A 17,525-nucleotide genomic window follows, 5' to 3' on the forward strand; every position below is an offset into this window, starting at 1 on the left:
GGCCGGATAGACGACCTCACGGCCAACATAGAGCGGCAAACAACGCCGCACATAAGCCAATACACGATCCACGCGAGGGCTCGCATCAAAAGGACGTCGCAACCAGATCCATCTATGGACCACGCAAGTGCGCTCCAGCATACGATGCAACACAACAAACATCCGAACAACGCGGTACACCCAGATACAGGGGTGCCGCACACCCCCTATGTTTCACCGACGAGGTGCTGGACCATGAACTTCCAGAGGGATTCAAACCCGTAAACATAGAGGCATACGACGGAACAACAAACCCTGGGGTCTGGATTGAGGACTATATCCTCCATATCCATATGGCTCGAGGAGATGATCTCCACGCCATTAAGTATCTACCCCTCATACTCAAAGGGCCAGCTCGGCACTGGCTTAAAAGCCTCCCCGAAAACTCCATCGGAAGTTGGGAAGAGCTCGAAGACGCCTTTCGGGCAAATTTTCAAGGGACTTATGTCCGACCACCGGATGCAGACGATTTGAGTCATATAACTCAACAGCCCGGAGAGTCAGCCTGAAAGCTTTGGAACATGTTTCTTACTAAAAAGAACCAAATAGTTGACTGTCCGGACGGCGAAGCCTTGGCAGTTTTTAAACACAGTGTCCGAGACGAATGGCTTGCCAGACACCTCGGCCAAGAAAAGCCGAGAACAATGGCAGCATTAACAAACCTCATGACCCGCTTTTGCGCGGTCGAGGACAGCTGGCTAGCCCGATGCAGCACCAGCGACCCAAGTACATCCGAAGTTAGAGATGGAAACGGGAAATCATGATGCAGCAAAAATAATAAGCGCCGGAATAAAGAAGACAACCCGAAGAGCACGGCGGTAAACGCCGGATTCAGAAGCTCTCGGCCAGGTCAGCAAAAGCCGCCCTCTAAAGGCGCCAGAGATGAACTGTCCAGCCTAAACAAAATTCTGGACCAAATATGTCAGATCCTTAGCACCCCGGATAAACATACAAATCATACCCACAGAGAATGTTGGGTCTTCAAGCAGTCCAGCAAGCTCAACGCCGAACATAAGGGGTAGGATACACCAAGCGAAGACGAGGATGAGCCTCGCAAGCAAAACACTGGGGAACAAAAGAAATTTCCACCAGAAGTCAAAACAGTAAACGTGTTACACGTGATCAAGGGTAGAAACAAAGCGGCACTCCCAGAGAAATATGCCCAAAGGCCTATCACCGCGGAGTCCTGCCACTGGTCGTCTCAACCGATCACTTTCGACCATCGGGATTACTCAGCAAGTATCCGGCATGCAGGATGGGCTGCCTTGGTATTAGACCCAATAATTGACGGATACCTCTTCACACGAGTCCTGATGGACGGTGGCAGCAGTCTAAACCTGATATATCAGGACACAGTCCACAAAATGGGGATAGACCCAATGAAAATTTGCCACATCAATACTACCTTTAAAGGAGTAACGCCAGGACCAGGGGCTCATTGCACGGGCTCCCTGCTACTAGAGGTTATATTCGGCTTCCCCGATAACTTCCATAGTGAAAATTTAACCTTCCACATTGCTCTATTCCAAAGTGGCTATCAAGCACTACTTGGACGCGAAGCTTTCACTCGCTTTAATGCAATACCGCATTATGCTTCCCTCATGCTTAAGATGCCCGGTCCACGTGGCATCATTACAGTAAATGGAAATATTGAGCGATCCCTGCGCGCCGAAGAGAGTGCGGCTGCCTTGGCAGCCGCACACTAACACGACCTCACCAACTAAAGCATTCGATAGGTCGTCAAGACTACGGACACGGTTAGATGAGTCCGACGCAGCTATATGTAATTCATACAGGTTTGATGGCCACACCCCTATTACAAATACAAGGGGCTCAACGCGCGCAAACAAGTGGCAATTTTTACTCATCTTGAATTGTACATGGTTCTTTAAACCTACCTTTTTGCACGACAACTTTTCACCTAAGTTCCTCTCTTTTACAGATGACCATCGTGCTACACCCGTCCAGAATACGGCACAACGGAGACACAGGCGCAGACGTGCAGCAGGGACCCGTTCCAAGGATTCTTTTTAGATTAAGACCCTGCGTAAACCTTTCTTACTGTCTCTTGTTGATACACATCCCTCGGATTCTCAGTACTATTGAGAAGGATGCTGACGTCTTGGCATGTGGCCACGTCAGAATAATGCATGTACCTGGACACCAGGGGCTTCTTACAAAGGGCACTGTTTAGGCCCGGTTTATACCATAAAGACCGAATACCTTAGGGAGTGTTCGGCGTTGCGAGTTTGGCCTTATATGCATCAGCTCCGAATCATGTCTTTGGTCAAATGTTAGGTTTGCCTGGCTCCTGTGTTTTGCTACCTTACGTTCCGCTCTATCGGCTAAGGCGGCACCAGGAGAACTACTGCGATTGTGCCCCGATTCATCCGAACGAGCACCTCAGTAGAGAAAGCCGAAAACTGACTGTCATGATATAGCGTGAGACTGGTCAACCACTCGATGACCTATCGGAATGTTAGAATTCCTCTGCCTTAACGAAGGGTCGTTTCCTGGCCAGGCATGTACGCACCCCGAATTCGGGAGAGTGCGGAGCCACCAGGGGCTACATAGTAGCCCCACCGTCAAACTTCTATGGCTAAGTGAAAGTGTTAAAGCATTATAGTCCGGTTTCCTCATTCACTGTGCTATCACCTCCTTAATAGGACCAAGACGTTGGATTAAGTGTGAACACACGTCTTCTGCGAACACCTCCGCATTATATGTGTGGGGGTTGAAGCCGACGACTGCAATCTTTCAGGTTATACACATGTATACATAAACGGCCGCACAGGAGGTATCACAATACTTTCGGGCACAAGTATAAATACAACCTTGATAAATTCAATAAAAACATTGTTTTTACAATGGAATACATGTCATTCAAACATAATATTCTTCGAGCAATGGGCCTTTATCAAGCGAGCACCCTCAAGAACTTCTTCAAAATAGTGCTCGACAGCCACTCGGCCTATGGCCGAACCCTGCGCCGCAACAGTGGTGGCATCCATCTCCGTCCAGTATGTCTTGACACGGGCAAGGGCCATCCACGAGCCTTCTATGCATGTCGACCTCTTCATCGCATTAATGCGCGGCACCGCATCAAGGAACTGCTACACCAAGCTAAAATAATTGTTCGGCTTTGTCCTTTCTGGCCACAGATGATCTACAACAGACCTCATGGCGAGTCCGGACAACCTATTGAGTTCGGCCCATTCGGCTAGCTGATCAGTCAATGGAAGCAGACGCTCTGGAATGTTAAACTGCGACCAGAACAGTTTGTCCACTTCACGATCTGTTTGATCTCGGAAGTATTCGGCCGCATCGACAGCGCTCGCCGCCAAGTCCATATATGCATCTGCCGAACTCCATAGCCGATCCAGAGGGGCATACTGCGGATCTCTGAACTTCCTTCGCAGCATAAAGGGCTTCCCCGCCGCAATATCCCCGGCTTCACGCAGTTCCTCCTTCTTCGCTCTCATTGCAGAGCGGGTGTCTTTGGTCGCCATCGTGGCCTTTTCCAGGTCCGCCGCCTTCGCCCGGTTTTCTTCTTCAAGAAGCTGGCAACGGTCGGCAGTGTCTTTTAACTTTACAACCATCTTGGCCATTTTATCTTTGCTCTCGCAATGTGCGGCCTTTTCGGCTCTTAACTCTTCGGCCGCCTTCAAAGCGGCCGCATTACTAATCCTTGTTTGTTCTTTGGCTCAGGCAAGTTCCGCCTGAAGGGTCTCCACGGTGGCAACTTCATCTGAAGTCACAACATATTAAAGATACTGGCATCACACTGCTCTTACTATGTGACATTCACCAGAAAACATTACTTACCCTGTGCCTCGTCAAGCCGCTTGTTAACAAGCTCGATGTCGGCATCTGCCGCATCCAGTTGCCGCTTTAGTTCGGCAAACTCATTAGTCCGGCTAGACACCGGAGCTTCAACCACCTGCACATGAAGGCGGTCTGGTTATTACCTGGGACTACGATCCTCTATTTGCCGCCGTTCTCGACGACAACCAGAGTCTCAGGGGCTACTATCTACATAGGGCACACCTAAAAATGCGCGGTACTATCACAAATGTATATCATTTCACGTACCTCAAAACCCGTTAGTAGACTCATAAAGGCTTCATGCAACCTGCTTTCGGCGGATGAAATCCTTTCAATCACCGTACCCATCAATGTACGGTGTTCTTCTGAGATAGTTGCTCGCTCTAGCAGATCCCTCAGTGCGTCCGACCGCATACGAGACGGTGTCGGATTCTTTTGGTTGCTCTCTTCAAGAGCCGGATACTGGGGACTTCGGGCGACCATAGGATTATCTTCTGGCCTCACCTGATCCGGCGAGGCCCTCCGTGACGACACTTCAAGGTCGCCCGCTTCTTGAGCGGGGGAGTCTGGGGGAGGCGTTTCGCTCTCCATCATCTCCGGAAGAAGATCCCCTGAAGACGAGCTTTGTTGAGAAGGGCTAAGATCCGAACTGCAAGATAAACACTTCGGTCATTTTCCTCGGAAGTAAGGTAGAATATCTTTACTATTAAGTATTTTTTGATCACTTACGGCTCGTTAGAGGGCTGATCACCGCGTGGACTTTGTGCGGCAAAATCACCCTCCGAGGCAGGAACCTTTGGTGGAGACTTCTTCTCCCGTTTGGAAGCCTTGGTTTCTGGATCTTCAGAGGCAGTCCTCTTCCTTCCCCGAAGCGAGAGAAGGTCAGATTCTTCCCCTTGGTTATCCTCCTTCACGGAGGCGCTCATTCCCTCGGTTGGAATTGGTAGCGATGGGGGCCCGCTTTCGCCCTCATTATTCCCCCCCCCCTTTATCTTCCTTTGAGGGCTCCGGGTAAGGTGCTAGCTCGAGCATCTTTTCCAGTACCGGATTGTCCAGACCCTCAGGAAGGGGGGCTGAACACCGAATATCTTCGCCTTTGTTAGCCAATCCTGGTCAAAGAGCAATTTCTCAGAATGACGTTATGATAAATGAAAGACGGTGTGTTCGGCTAGAGGATTACTTACTTGGTCGGCGGTGCGGTTGCTGCTCGGGCCCACGTCCTCGGTAGTATCCGGACACTCTATTTGGGGTCCGAAGAATGATTTATACATCTCCTTGTGCGTCAGGCCGAGGAAATTCTGAATAGTGTGCGGTCCTTCTGGGTTGAACTCCCACATGCGGAGGGACCGGCGTTTGCAAGGCTGGACTCGACGAACCAGCATGACTTGCACCACCATAACCAGACTGAAATCTCCTTCGAAGAGATCTTGAATACGGCTCTGCAATATAGGCACGTCCTTGGCTGGACCCCAGCTCAGCCCTCTGCTAATCCATGACATCAGTTGTGGTGGAGGGCCCGAGCGGAAGGCAGGGGCAGCCACCCACTTGGCACTTCTGGGAGCTGTGATGTAAAACCACCCCCGTTGCCATAATCCGGACACCTCTGGAAAGGAACCCTTTGGCCATGGAGCTCCAGCGATCTTGCTTATTAATGCGCCTCCACACGCTACATGCTGCCCCTCGACCATCTTCGGCTTCATGTCAAAGGTCTTGAGCCACAGGCCGAAGTGAGGGGTGATGCGGAGGAAGGCCTCACATACGACAATAAATGCCGAGATGTGGAGAAAGGAGTCCGGGGCTAGATCGTGGAAATCTAGCCCGTAATAGAACATCAAACCCCTAACGAAGGGATCCAGAGTGAGGCTTAGACCTCGGAGGAAGTGGGAGATGAACACAACGTTCTCGTTGGGTTCGGGAGTAGGGACGACCTGCCCTCGGGCAGGCGGCCGATGCTAAACCTCGGCGGTTAGGTATCTGGCCTCCCTCAACTTCTTGATATCCTCTTCCGTAACGGAGGAGGGTATCCACCGGCCTTGAAGGCTAGATCCGGACATGATTGAAGGTCCGAAGCACCTGACCTGGGCTTTGGGTGTTAGAACTCTAGGCGGGGGGAGGATTCGATTGAGCACGGGAGGGAAAAAAGTAAAAGCCTTGTCCCTTTACAAAGAGGGTGAATATCAAGCGTCCTCCTAGTGGTCGTTTGGGACGTGCCTAAAATCCAGGAGTCCTAGGCACGGTTGGGTTACCCACGACCGTATTGATGAGAATCTCGTAATTAGGGGAACAGGATCTCTGCTTTGACAAGACGTGTCAAGAAACCGCCTCGCGTTATGTGTGGAGCTGGTTGAAGAAAAATGGTTCGAATAATCACCGAGCCATGGCCTGATGTCATGTTGCCAAAGCGTGTCAACAGATTAAGATTTGTGGAAATATTATTCTCTCTACGGTGGTATGTGGAATTTATTTTGCAGGGTCGGACACTATCCTGGTATTCAAACTCGTCTGTGATGTGTTCGAAGGAGGAACCCGCCTTGCAATGCCGAAGACAACACTGCGCGTCGGACTCATCGTCATTGAAGCCTGGTTCAGGGGCTACTGAGGGAATCCTGGATTAGGGGGTCTCCGAACAGCCGGACTATATCCTTTGGCCGGACTGTTAAACTATGAACACACAAGATTGAAGACTTCGTCTTGTGTTCGGATGGAACTCTACTTGGCGTGGAAGGCAAGCTAGGCAATACGGATATGTATATCTCCTCCTTTGTAACCGACCTTGTGTAACCCTAGCCCTTTCCGGTGTCTATATAAACCGGAGGATTTTAGTCCGTAGGACAACATACAATCATACCATAGGCTAGCTTCTAGGGTTTAGCCTCTCCGATCTCGTGGTAGATCAACTCTTGTAATACCCATATCATCAAGAATAAATCAAGTAGGACATAGGGTTTTACCTCCATCAAGAGGGCCCGAACCTGGGTAAAACATCGTGTTCCCTGCCTCATGTTACCATCCGCCTTAGACGCACAGTTCGGGACCCCCTACCCGAGATCCGCCGGTTTTGACACCGACACAAGAGCTCCCCCTAAATTTGTGCATTATTTAAAAATTTGTGTTTGAATGCAAATGCACGATCGATTAGGATCATGGTTCACTCTTCCATGTCACATACATCTTGGTGGAGCGCACAAAATGATAAGAGTTAAATAACATACACTCATCACCAAAGATAAAGTGATTGATCATACACAAACGTTCATAGAGATAGTCATGCAAGCACACATTAAGCGTAGTGTGATCAAATACATGATCACACAAGGTATTGTTGGGGAACGTAGCATGCAATTTCAAAAAAATTCCTATGCTCATGCAAGATCTATCTAGGAGATGCATAGCAACGAGAGGGGGAAAGTGTGTCTACGTACCCTTGTAGACCCAAAGCGGAAGCATTTGACAACACAGTTGATGTAGTTGAACTTCTTCTCGTTTCGAGTGATCAAGTACCGAACGTACGACACCTCTGAGTTCTGCACACGTTCAGCTCGATGACGTCCCTCGAACTCTTTTTCCAACAAAGTGTCGAGGAAGTAGACGAGTTCCATCAGCACGACGGCGTGGTGACGGTGATGGTGAAGTGATCCGCGCAAGGCTTCGCCTAAGCACCGCGAGAATATGACCGAGGGTGTAATCTGTGGAGGGGCGCTCCGCACACGGCTAACATATGTTGTTGCGTGTTCTAGGCGCCCCTCCCCATGTATATATAGGTGGGAGAGGGAGGGGAGCAGCAAGGCGGCGCCCCAAGTAGGAGGGATCCTACTTAGGCGCCTCCCCAATTCGGCCTCCACCCTTCCATAAGTTCTGGAGGGGGAAGGAAGGAGGAGGGAGGAGGGGAGGAAGGGGGAGGCCGAATCCCTCCCCTTCCTTCTCTCTTCCCCTCTTTCCTTCTCCTCTGGTGCAGCCCATATGGGAGGCGCAACAGCCCCTGCTGGCTGTTGCGTTTCCCCTCTTGGCCCATTAGGCCCATATCTTTTTGTCGGGGTGCCCGGAACCCCTTTCGGTGACCCGATATGTACCTAGTACCCTCCGGAACACTCCTGATGTTCGAATACTATCGTCCTATATATCAATCTTTACCTCTCGACCATTTCAAGACTCCTTGTCATGTCTGTGATCTCATCTGGGACTCCGGACAACATTCAATCACCAAATCACATAACTCATATAATACAAAATCGTCATCGAACATTAAGTATGCGGACCCTATGGGTTCGAGAACTATGTAGACATGACCGAGACACTTCTCCATTCAATAACCAATAGCAGAACCTGGATGCTCATATTGGCTCCTACATAATCTACGAAGATCTTTATCGGTCGAACCGTTATGACAACATACGTTATTCCCTTTGTCCATCGGTATGTTACTTGCCCGAGATTCGATTGTCGGTATCTTCATACCTAGTTCAATCTCGTTACCGGCAAGTCTCTTTACTCGTTCCATAATACATCATCATGTAACTAACTCATTAGTCACTTTTCTTGCAAGGCTTCTTATGATGTGCATTACCGAGAGGGCCCAGAGATACCTCTCCGATACTCGGAGTGACAAATCCTAATCTCGGTCTATGCCAACCCAACAAACACCTTCGGAGATACCTGTAGAGCATCTTTATAATCACCCAGTTATGTTGTGACGTTTGATAGCACACAGGGTATTCCTCCGGTATCCGGGGGTTGCATAATCTCATCGAAGGAATATGTATTTGACATGAAGAAAGCAATGGCAATAAAAATGAACGATCAATATGCTAAGCTAATGGATGGGTCTTTTCCATCACACCATTCTCCTAATGATGTGATCCCGTTCATCAAATGACAACACATGTCTATGGTTAGGAATCTTGACCATCTTTGATTGATGAGATAGTCTAGTAGAGGCTTACGAGGGACACGGTGATTTGTCTATGTATCCACACATGTATCAAGTTTCCGGTTAATACAATTCTAGCATGAATAATAAACATCTATCATGATATAAGGAAATATAAAACAACTTTATTATTGCCTCTAGGGCATATTTCCTTCAGTCTCTCACTTGCACTAGAGTCAATAATCTAGTTCACATCGCCATGTGATTTAACACCAATAGTTCACATCTTTATGTGACCAACACCCAAAGGGTTTACTAGAGTCAATAATCTAGTTCACATCGCCATGTGATTAACACCCAAAAGAGTACTAATGTGTGATCATGTTTTGCTTGTGAGAGAGGTTTAGTCAACGGGTCTGCCACATTCAGATCCATATGTATTTTGCAAATTTCTATGTCTACAATGCTCTGCATAGAGCTACTCTAGATAATTGCTCCCACTTTCAATATGTATCCAGATTGAGACTCAGAGTCATCTGGATCCGTGTCATAGCTTGCATCGACGTGACCCTTTACGACGAACTCTTTGTCACCTCCATAACCGAGAAACATTTCCTTAGTCCTCCAATGATAATTTTGACTACTGTCCAGTGATCTATTCCTGGATCACTATTGCATCCCATTTGCCAAACTCACGGCAAGGTACACAATAGGTCTGGTACACAACATGGCATACTTTATATAACCTATGGCTAAGGCATAGGGAATGACTTTCATTCTCTCTCTATCTTCTGTTGTGGTCGGGTTTTGAGTATTACTCAACTTCACACCTTGCAACACAGACAAGCACCCTTTCTTTGACTGATTTATTTTGAACTTCTTCAAAATTTTGCCAAGGTATATACTTTGTGAAAGTCCTATTAAGTGTCTCGATCTATCCCTATAGATCTTGATGCCCAATATGTAAGTAGCTTCACTAAGGTCTTTCATTGAAAAATTCTTATTCAAGTATCCTTTTATGCTATCCAGAAATTCTATACCATTTCCAATCAGCAATATGTCATCCACATATATAACAGAAATGCTACAGAGCTCCCACTCACTTTCTTGTAAATATAGCCTTCACTGTAAGTCTGTATAAAACCATACGTTTTGATCACCTCATGAAAGCATATATTCCAACTCTGAGATGCTTGCACCAGTCCATAGATGGATCGCTGGAGCTTGCACACTTTGTTAGCACCTTTAGGATCGACAAAACCTTCTGGTTGCATCATATATAACTCTTCTTTAAGAATTCCATTAAGGAATCCATTTTTGACATCCATTTGCCAAATTTCATAATCATAAAATGTGGCAATTGCTAACATAATTCAGACAGACTTAAGCATCGCTATGGGTGAGAAAGTCTCATCGTAGTCAACTCCCTGAACTTGTCGAAAACACTTTTGTGACAAATCGAGCTTTGTAGACAGTAACATTACCATCAACATCAGTCTTCTTCTTGAAAATCCATTTATTCTTTATGGCTTGCTGATCATCGGGCAAGTCCACCAAAGTCCATACTTTGTTCTCATACATGGATCCTATCTCAGATTTCATGGCCTCACGCCATATGTCAGAATCTGGGCTCATCATAGCTTCTTCGTAGTCCATAGGTTCGTCATGGTCTAGTAACATGACTGAGGGAGTCCTGGATTAGGGGGTCTCCGGACAGCCGGACCATATCCTTTGGCCGGACTATTGGACTATGAAGATACAAGATTGAAGACTTCGTCCCGTGTCCGGATGGGACTCTACTTGGCGTGGAAGGCAAGCTAGGCAATACGGATATGTATATCTCCTCCTTTGTAACCGACCTTGTGTAACCCTAGCCCCCTCCGGTGTCTATAGAAACCGGAGGGTTTTAGTCTGTAGGACAACATACAATCATACCATAGGCTAGCTTCTAGGGTTTAGCCTCTCTGATCTCGTGGTAGTTCAACTCTTGTAATACTCATATCATCAAGAATAATCAAGCAGGACGTAGGGTCTTACCTCCATCAAGAGGGCCCGAACCTGGGTAAACATCGTGTCCCCCGCCTCCTGTTACCATCCGCCTTAGACGCACAGTTCGGGACCCCCTACCCGAGATCCACCGGTTTTGACACCGACATTGGTGCTTTCATTGAGAGTTCCACTGTGTCGTCACCATAAGGCTTGATGGCTCCTTCGATCATCGCTAGCGATGCGGTCCAGGGTGAGGCTTTCCTCCCCGGACAGATCTTCATATTCAGCGGCTTTGCACTGCGGGCCAATTCACTTGGCCATCTGCAGCAGATTGAGAGCTACGCCCCTGGCCACCAGGTCAGATTTGGAAACTTGAACTACATGGCCGATATCCGTGGAGACTTGATCTTCGACGGATTTGAGCGCATCCCGGACGCGTCGCGCAGTCACGACGAGCAAGACGTAACTCTACCGTCGGACAGTGTTCGGGAGATTGCATCCGCAGCTACTCCGGCCTTTAATGCAGAGCAAGTCGCGCCATCCGATAGCGGGGGGATGGACCCCGCCATGGAGGCTGCACTCTCAGTGGCGATAGAGCCGGATACTGACTTCACCCCGTACGAGAGCCGTGTTGCCGAACCACTGGATTTATCCCCGGCCACAGACTCCGAGCCGTCTACATCTGTGCCTGTCGAAACCGACGGGGCACCGATCATGGAGTTCACCTCCGCGGATATCTTTCAGCACTCACCTTTCGGAGATGTGCTAAATTCATTAAGGTCTCTCTCCCTGTCAGGAGAACCCTGGCCAGACTATGTCCGGCTAGAATGGGATGCGGACGACGAAGAAATTCGCTGCCCACCCACCACCCACTTAGTAGCCACTGTCGATGACTTAACCGACATGCTCGACTTCGACTCCGAAGACATCAACAGTATGGACGACGATGAAGGAAACGAACAGGAACCACCGCCCACAGGGCGCTGGACCGCTACTTCATCACATGACGTATACATGATGGACACCCCCAAAGAAGCCAACGGCGATGAGACAGCGGAGGATGACACCTCCAAGAAGCAACCCAAGCGCCGACGTCAGCGACGCCGCTCTAAGTCCCGCCACAGCAAGAACAGCGATAATAATAGTCCACGCGACTCTGGAAGAGACGACAACTACACCACCCCAGTGGCAGAACACGATCAAGACGCAAACTGCAAACATAGTACGGATCCGACGTCCGAACACGATGACGCCAAAGATAAGCCTCATCAATCCCCGTCTAGGGAAGAAAACAGTCCGGACGAAGATGCACCCATCATCCCGGAAACACACTTGGAGCAAGAGAACCTCCGCAGAAGGCTTATTGCCATAGCGAGAAGCCTGAAGAAACAGAAGCAAAGGCTCAAGGTCGCACAAAATACGCTCAACAGCAAGTGGAACAAAGTAACAAAGTATGGTGGAAGTTACCATCTAAATAGCTATCCAAAGTGCAAGCTATTACCGGAATTCGACGATGAGGCCTTAGAGCCCATACAGCCGAAAAGCGATACGGCCAACCGACCGGATCCACCACCCTGTGAACGCGATAGAGCGGCTAACAAAGTCACGCATAAGTCAACACACGATCTATGTGAGAACTTGCGTCAAAAATCCGGCGCGACCAGATCTATCTATGGATCTAGGAAGCGCGCTACGGTACACAACCACCACCGAATACCACAACCGTCCGAACACCATGGCGCATCCCAATACAGGGGTGCCGCACACCCCTTATGTTTCACTGATGAGGTGCTGGATCACGAATTCCCAGAGGGATTCAAACCGGTGAACATAGAGGCGTACGACGGAACCACAGACCCTGGAGTCTGGATAGAGGACTTCATCCTCCACACCCATATGGCTCGTGGAGACGATCTCCATGCCATTAAATACTTGCCCCTCAAGCTTAAAGGGCCAGCTAGGCATTGGCTGAAAAGCCTCCCCGAAAACTCAATTGGAAGTTGGGAGGAGCTCGAGGACGCTTTCCGGGCCAATTTTCAAGGGACTTATGTCCGACCTCCGGATGCAGACGATTTAAGTCATATAATCCAACAGTCCGGAGAGTCCGCCGAAAGCTTTGGAACAGGTTCCTCACCAAGAAGAACCAAATTGTCGACTGTCCGGACGCCGAAGCCTTAGCAGCATTCAAACACAGCGTCCGAGACGAATGGCTCGCTAGACACCTCGGTCAAGAAAAACCAAGAACAATGGTAGCCCTAACAAGCCTCATGACCCGCTTTTGTGCGGGTGAGGACAGCTGGTTGGCCCGTAGCAGCACCAGCGACCCAAGCACATCCGAAGTCAGGGATGGCAATGGTAAACCACGACGCAACAAAAACAAGCGTCGAAATAAAGACGATAGCCTACTAACAAGGCGATAAACGCCGGATTCAGGGGCTCTCGACCAGGTCAGCGGAAAAAGCCTTTCAAAGGCAGCAGAGAAGGACAATCTGGCCTAAACAAAATTCTTGACAAACTTTGTCAGATTCACGGCACCCCAGACAAACCTGCAAATCATACCCACAGAAAATGTTGGGTGTTCAAGCAGGCCGGTAAGCTAAACACCGAACACAAAGGGGGAAGAGACACCAAGCGAAGACGAGGATGAACCTCGCTAGCAAAGTGCCGGAGGACAGAAAAAGTTCCCACCAGAGGTTAAAACAGTAAACGTGATCCAGGTGACAAAGAGGAGAAGCAATCACGCACTCCGATGCACACGCGCCATAGAGCCCATCACCCCTAGGCCCAACCCCTGGTCGGCCTGCCCGATCACTTTCGATCGCAGGGATCACGATACACATATCCGACATGAAGGACTAACGGCCTTGGTGTTAGACCCAATAATAAATGGGTACCATTTCACAAGGGTCCTCATGGACAGCAGGCAGTGATCTAAATCTGATATATCAGGACACAGTCCACAAAATGGGGATAGATTCAACACAAATAAGCCATAGTAATACTACCTTCAAGGGAGTAATACCAGGCCAAGAGTCCCACTGCACGGGCTCTCTACTACTAGAGGTGGTATTCGGTTCTCCCGATAACTTCCGGAGTGAAACATTAACTTTTCACATCGCTCCATTCTGGAGTGATTTTCAAGCACTACTCGGAAGGGCGGCTTTCACTCGTTTTAACGCAATACCGCATTATGCTTTTCTCAAGCTCAAGATGCCTGGTCCACGAGGCGTCATTACAGTTAGCGGAAATACCAACCGTTCTTTACGAACGGAAGAGGACGCGGCGGCTCTAACAGACGCACACTAGACGGCCTCACCAACCAGAAAAAATGGCAGGTCGTCAAGACCACGGACACCGTTAGACGAGTCCGGCGTTCCATCATACATGCATGAGATTGGTTTTCGCACCCTCATAAAATGATACCAGGGGCTTCCCGCGTGTAATCAGGGCCAGCCCGGCTCAACTAGGCCTCTCTGGAATTTTGATAATTCACTCTTCTTTTTGGCATGGCAACTTTCACCTAAGTTCTTTCCTTTTGTAAGTGACAATCGTGCTACACCCGTCCAGGACACGACACAACGGAGACACAGGCGCAGACGTGTAGCAGGGACCCGCCCAAAGGTTTCTTTTTAGATTAAGGCCCTGCATAAACCTTTTTTACTGTCTCTTGTTGCTCACATCCTCCGGATACTCCACCCGAGAAGGATGCCGACGTTATTGGCATGTGGCCATGCCAGGATTTCGCACGTACCTGGACACAGGGGGTTTCTTATAAAGGGCATTGTTTAGCCCGATATATGTTATAAAGACCAAACACCTTAGGGACTGTTCGGCGTCGTGAGTTTGGCCCTATATGCATCAGCTTCGAATCATGTCTTTGGTCAAATGTTGGGTTTGCCCGGCTCCCACGTTTTGGTACCTTACGTTCCGTTATATCGGCTAAGGTAGCACTGGGAGAACTACTGCGATTGTGCCCTGGTTCATCCGGATGAGCACCTCAGTAGAGAAAGCCGAAAACTGACTGTCATGATATAGCGAGAGACTGGTCAACCACTCGATGACTAATCGGAATCTTCGGGATTCCTCCGCATTAACGAAGGGCCGTTTCCCGGTCATGTACGTACGCGCCCCGTATTCGGACGAGCGCAGAAGTACCAGGGGCTATATAGTAGCCCCACTATCAAACTCCTATGGCTAAGTGAAAGTGTTAAAGCAATATAGTCCGATTGCCTCGTTCGCTACGCTATCACCTCCTTAACGGACCAAGACGTTGGATCAAGTGTGGATATGCATCTTTTGCGAACACCCCCGCATTATATGCGTGGGGGCGGAAGCCGACGACTGCAAACTTTCAGGTTATATACATATATACATAAACGGCCGCACAGGAGGCATCATAGTACTTTCGGGCAAAAGTATAAACACAACCTTGATTAATCCAGTAAAACATTGTTTGTACAATGGGACTACATGTCACTGGAAAATAATATTCTTCGAGCACTGAGCCTCTATCGAACGAGCGCCTTCAAGGACTTCTTCAAAGTAGTGCTCGGCAGCCACTCGGCCTATGGCCGAACCCTGTGCCGCAACAGTGGTGGCCTCCATCTCCGCCCAGTATGTTTTGACACGGGCAAGGGCCATCCGCGCACCTTCTATGCACGCCGATCTCTTTACAGCATCGATGCGTGGCACAACATCAAGGAATTGTTGCACTAAGCTAAAGTAGCTATTCAGCCTTGGCCCTCCCGGCCACAGGTGATCCACAACGGACCTCATGGCAAGTCCGGACAATCTATGGAGCTCGGCCCAACCGGTCAATCGCTCATTCAGCGGCGGCGGACGGACTGGAGCGTGAAACTGTGACCAGAACAACTTTTCCACTTCGAGACCTTTCTGATCCCTGAAGTACTCGGCTGCATCAGCAGCACTTGCAGCCAAATCCATGTACGCGTCCGCAGAACTCCATAGCTGGTCCAGAGGAGCATACTTCGGACTCCGAACTTAATCCGCAACAAGAAGGGCTTCCCAGACACGATATCTGCAGCTTGATTCAGCTCCTCCTTCGTCGCTCTAATTTTGGAGCGGGCTTCCTTGGCAGCCACCCGGGCCTTCTCTAGGTCCGTCGCCTTCGCCCGGTTTTCTTCTTCAAGAAGCTGGTAACGATCAACAACGTCTTTTAACTCTACAGCCATCTTGGCTATTTTTTCCTTACTCTCGCAATGCGCAGCCTGTTCGGCTCTTAACTATTCGGCCGCCTTTAAAGCGGTCGCATTGCTACTCCTCGCTTGCTCCTTGGCTCGGGCAAGCTCCGCCCGAAGGGTCTCCATGGTGGCAGCTCCATCTGCAGTCACAACATATTAAAGATACTGGCATCATGCTGCTCTTATTATGTGACGATCACCAGAAAAATCACTCACCCTGTGCCTCGTCAAGCCGCTTGTTGACAAGCACGACGTCGGCATCTACCGCATCCAGTTGCCGCTTTAGTTCAGCAAACCCATCAGTCCGGCTAGCCACCGGAGCTTCAACCACCTGCACATAAAGGCGGTCTGGTTATTACCTAGGAATATGATCCTCTGTTTGCCGCCGTTCTCGACGACAACCAGAGTCTCAGGGGCTACTATCTGCATGGGCATACCTAACGTATGTGGTACTGTTAAAAGCATACATTATTTCACGTACCTCGAAGCCTTTCAGCAGACTCATAAAAGCTTCATGCAAACCGCTTTCAACGAATGAAATCCTTTCAATTACTGTACCCATTAGCATACGATGCGCTTCCGAGACGGTAGCTTGCCCCAGAAGATCCTTCAGCGCGTCCGACCGCACACCGTACGGACCCTTGCTGTCGCTCTCCTTAGGAGCCGGATACTGGGGATTCCGGGCAGCCAAAGGGTTCTCCTCTGTCCCTAGTGGATCCGGAGATACCCTTCGCAATGACACTTCAAGGTTGCCCGCTTCTTGAGCTGGGGAGTCCGGGGGAGGCGTTTAGCTCTCCATCATCTCCAGAAGAAGATCCCCCGAAGATGAACTCTGTCGAGAAGGGTTGCGATCCGGACTGCAATTTATAAGCATTGATTATTGTCTTCGGAAGTAAGGTAGGATATCTTCACCATTAAGTACTTTTTGATTACTTACAGCTCGGTAGAGGGCTGATCCCCGCGCAGACATTGTGCGGCAAGAATACCCTCCGAGGCAGGACCCTCTGGCGGAGATTTCTTCTCCCATTTGGAAACCTTAGTTTCTGGATCTTCAGAGGTAGTCCTCTTCCTTCCCCGGGGGCGAGAATGTCAGATTCTTCCCCTGTGTTATCCTCCTTCGCGGAGGCACTCATTCCCTCGGTTGGAATAGGTAGCAAAGGAGGCCCGCTTTCGCCCTCTTTATTCCCCCCCTTCATCTTCCTTTGAGGGCACTAGACAAGGTGCTGGCTCGAGCATCTTTTCCAGCACCGGATTGTCCAAGCCCTCAGGAAGGGGGGTCGAACACCAGATCATCTTCGCCTTTGTTATCCAGTCCTGGTCCAAGAGCGATTCTTCAGAATGATGTCATGATAAATAAAAGGAAAGTGTGTTCGGCCATGGGATTACTTACTTAGGCAGCGGGGCGGTTGCAGCTTAGGCCCACGTCCTCGGTGGTGTCCGGACACTCTATTTGGGGTCCGAAGAACGATTTGTACATCTCCTCGTGCGTCATGCCGAGGAAATGTTGAATAGTGCGCGGTCCTTCCGGGTTGAATTCCCACATGCGGAGGGGTCGGCGTTTGCAAGGCTGGACTCGACGAACCAGCATAACTTGCATTACCATA

This window comes from Triticum aestivum, chromosome 1A, assembly GCF_018294505.1.
Source record: "Triticum aestivum cultivar Chinese Spring chromosome 1A, IWGSC CS RefSeq v2.1, whole genome shotgun sequence".
Classification (NCBI taxonomy): domain Eukaryota; kingdom Viridiplantae; phylum Streptophyta; class Magnoliopsida; order Poales; family Poaceae; genus Triticum; species Triticum aestivum.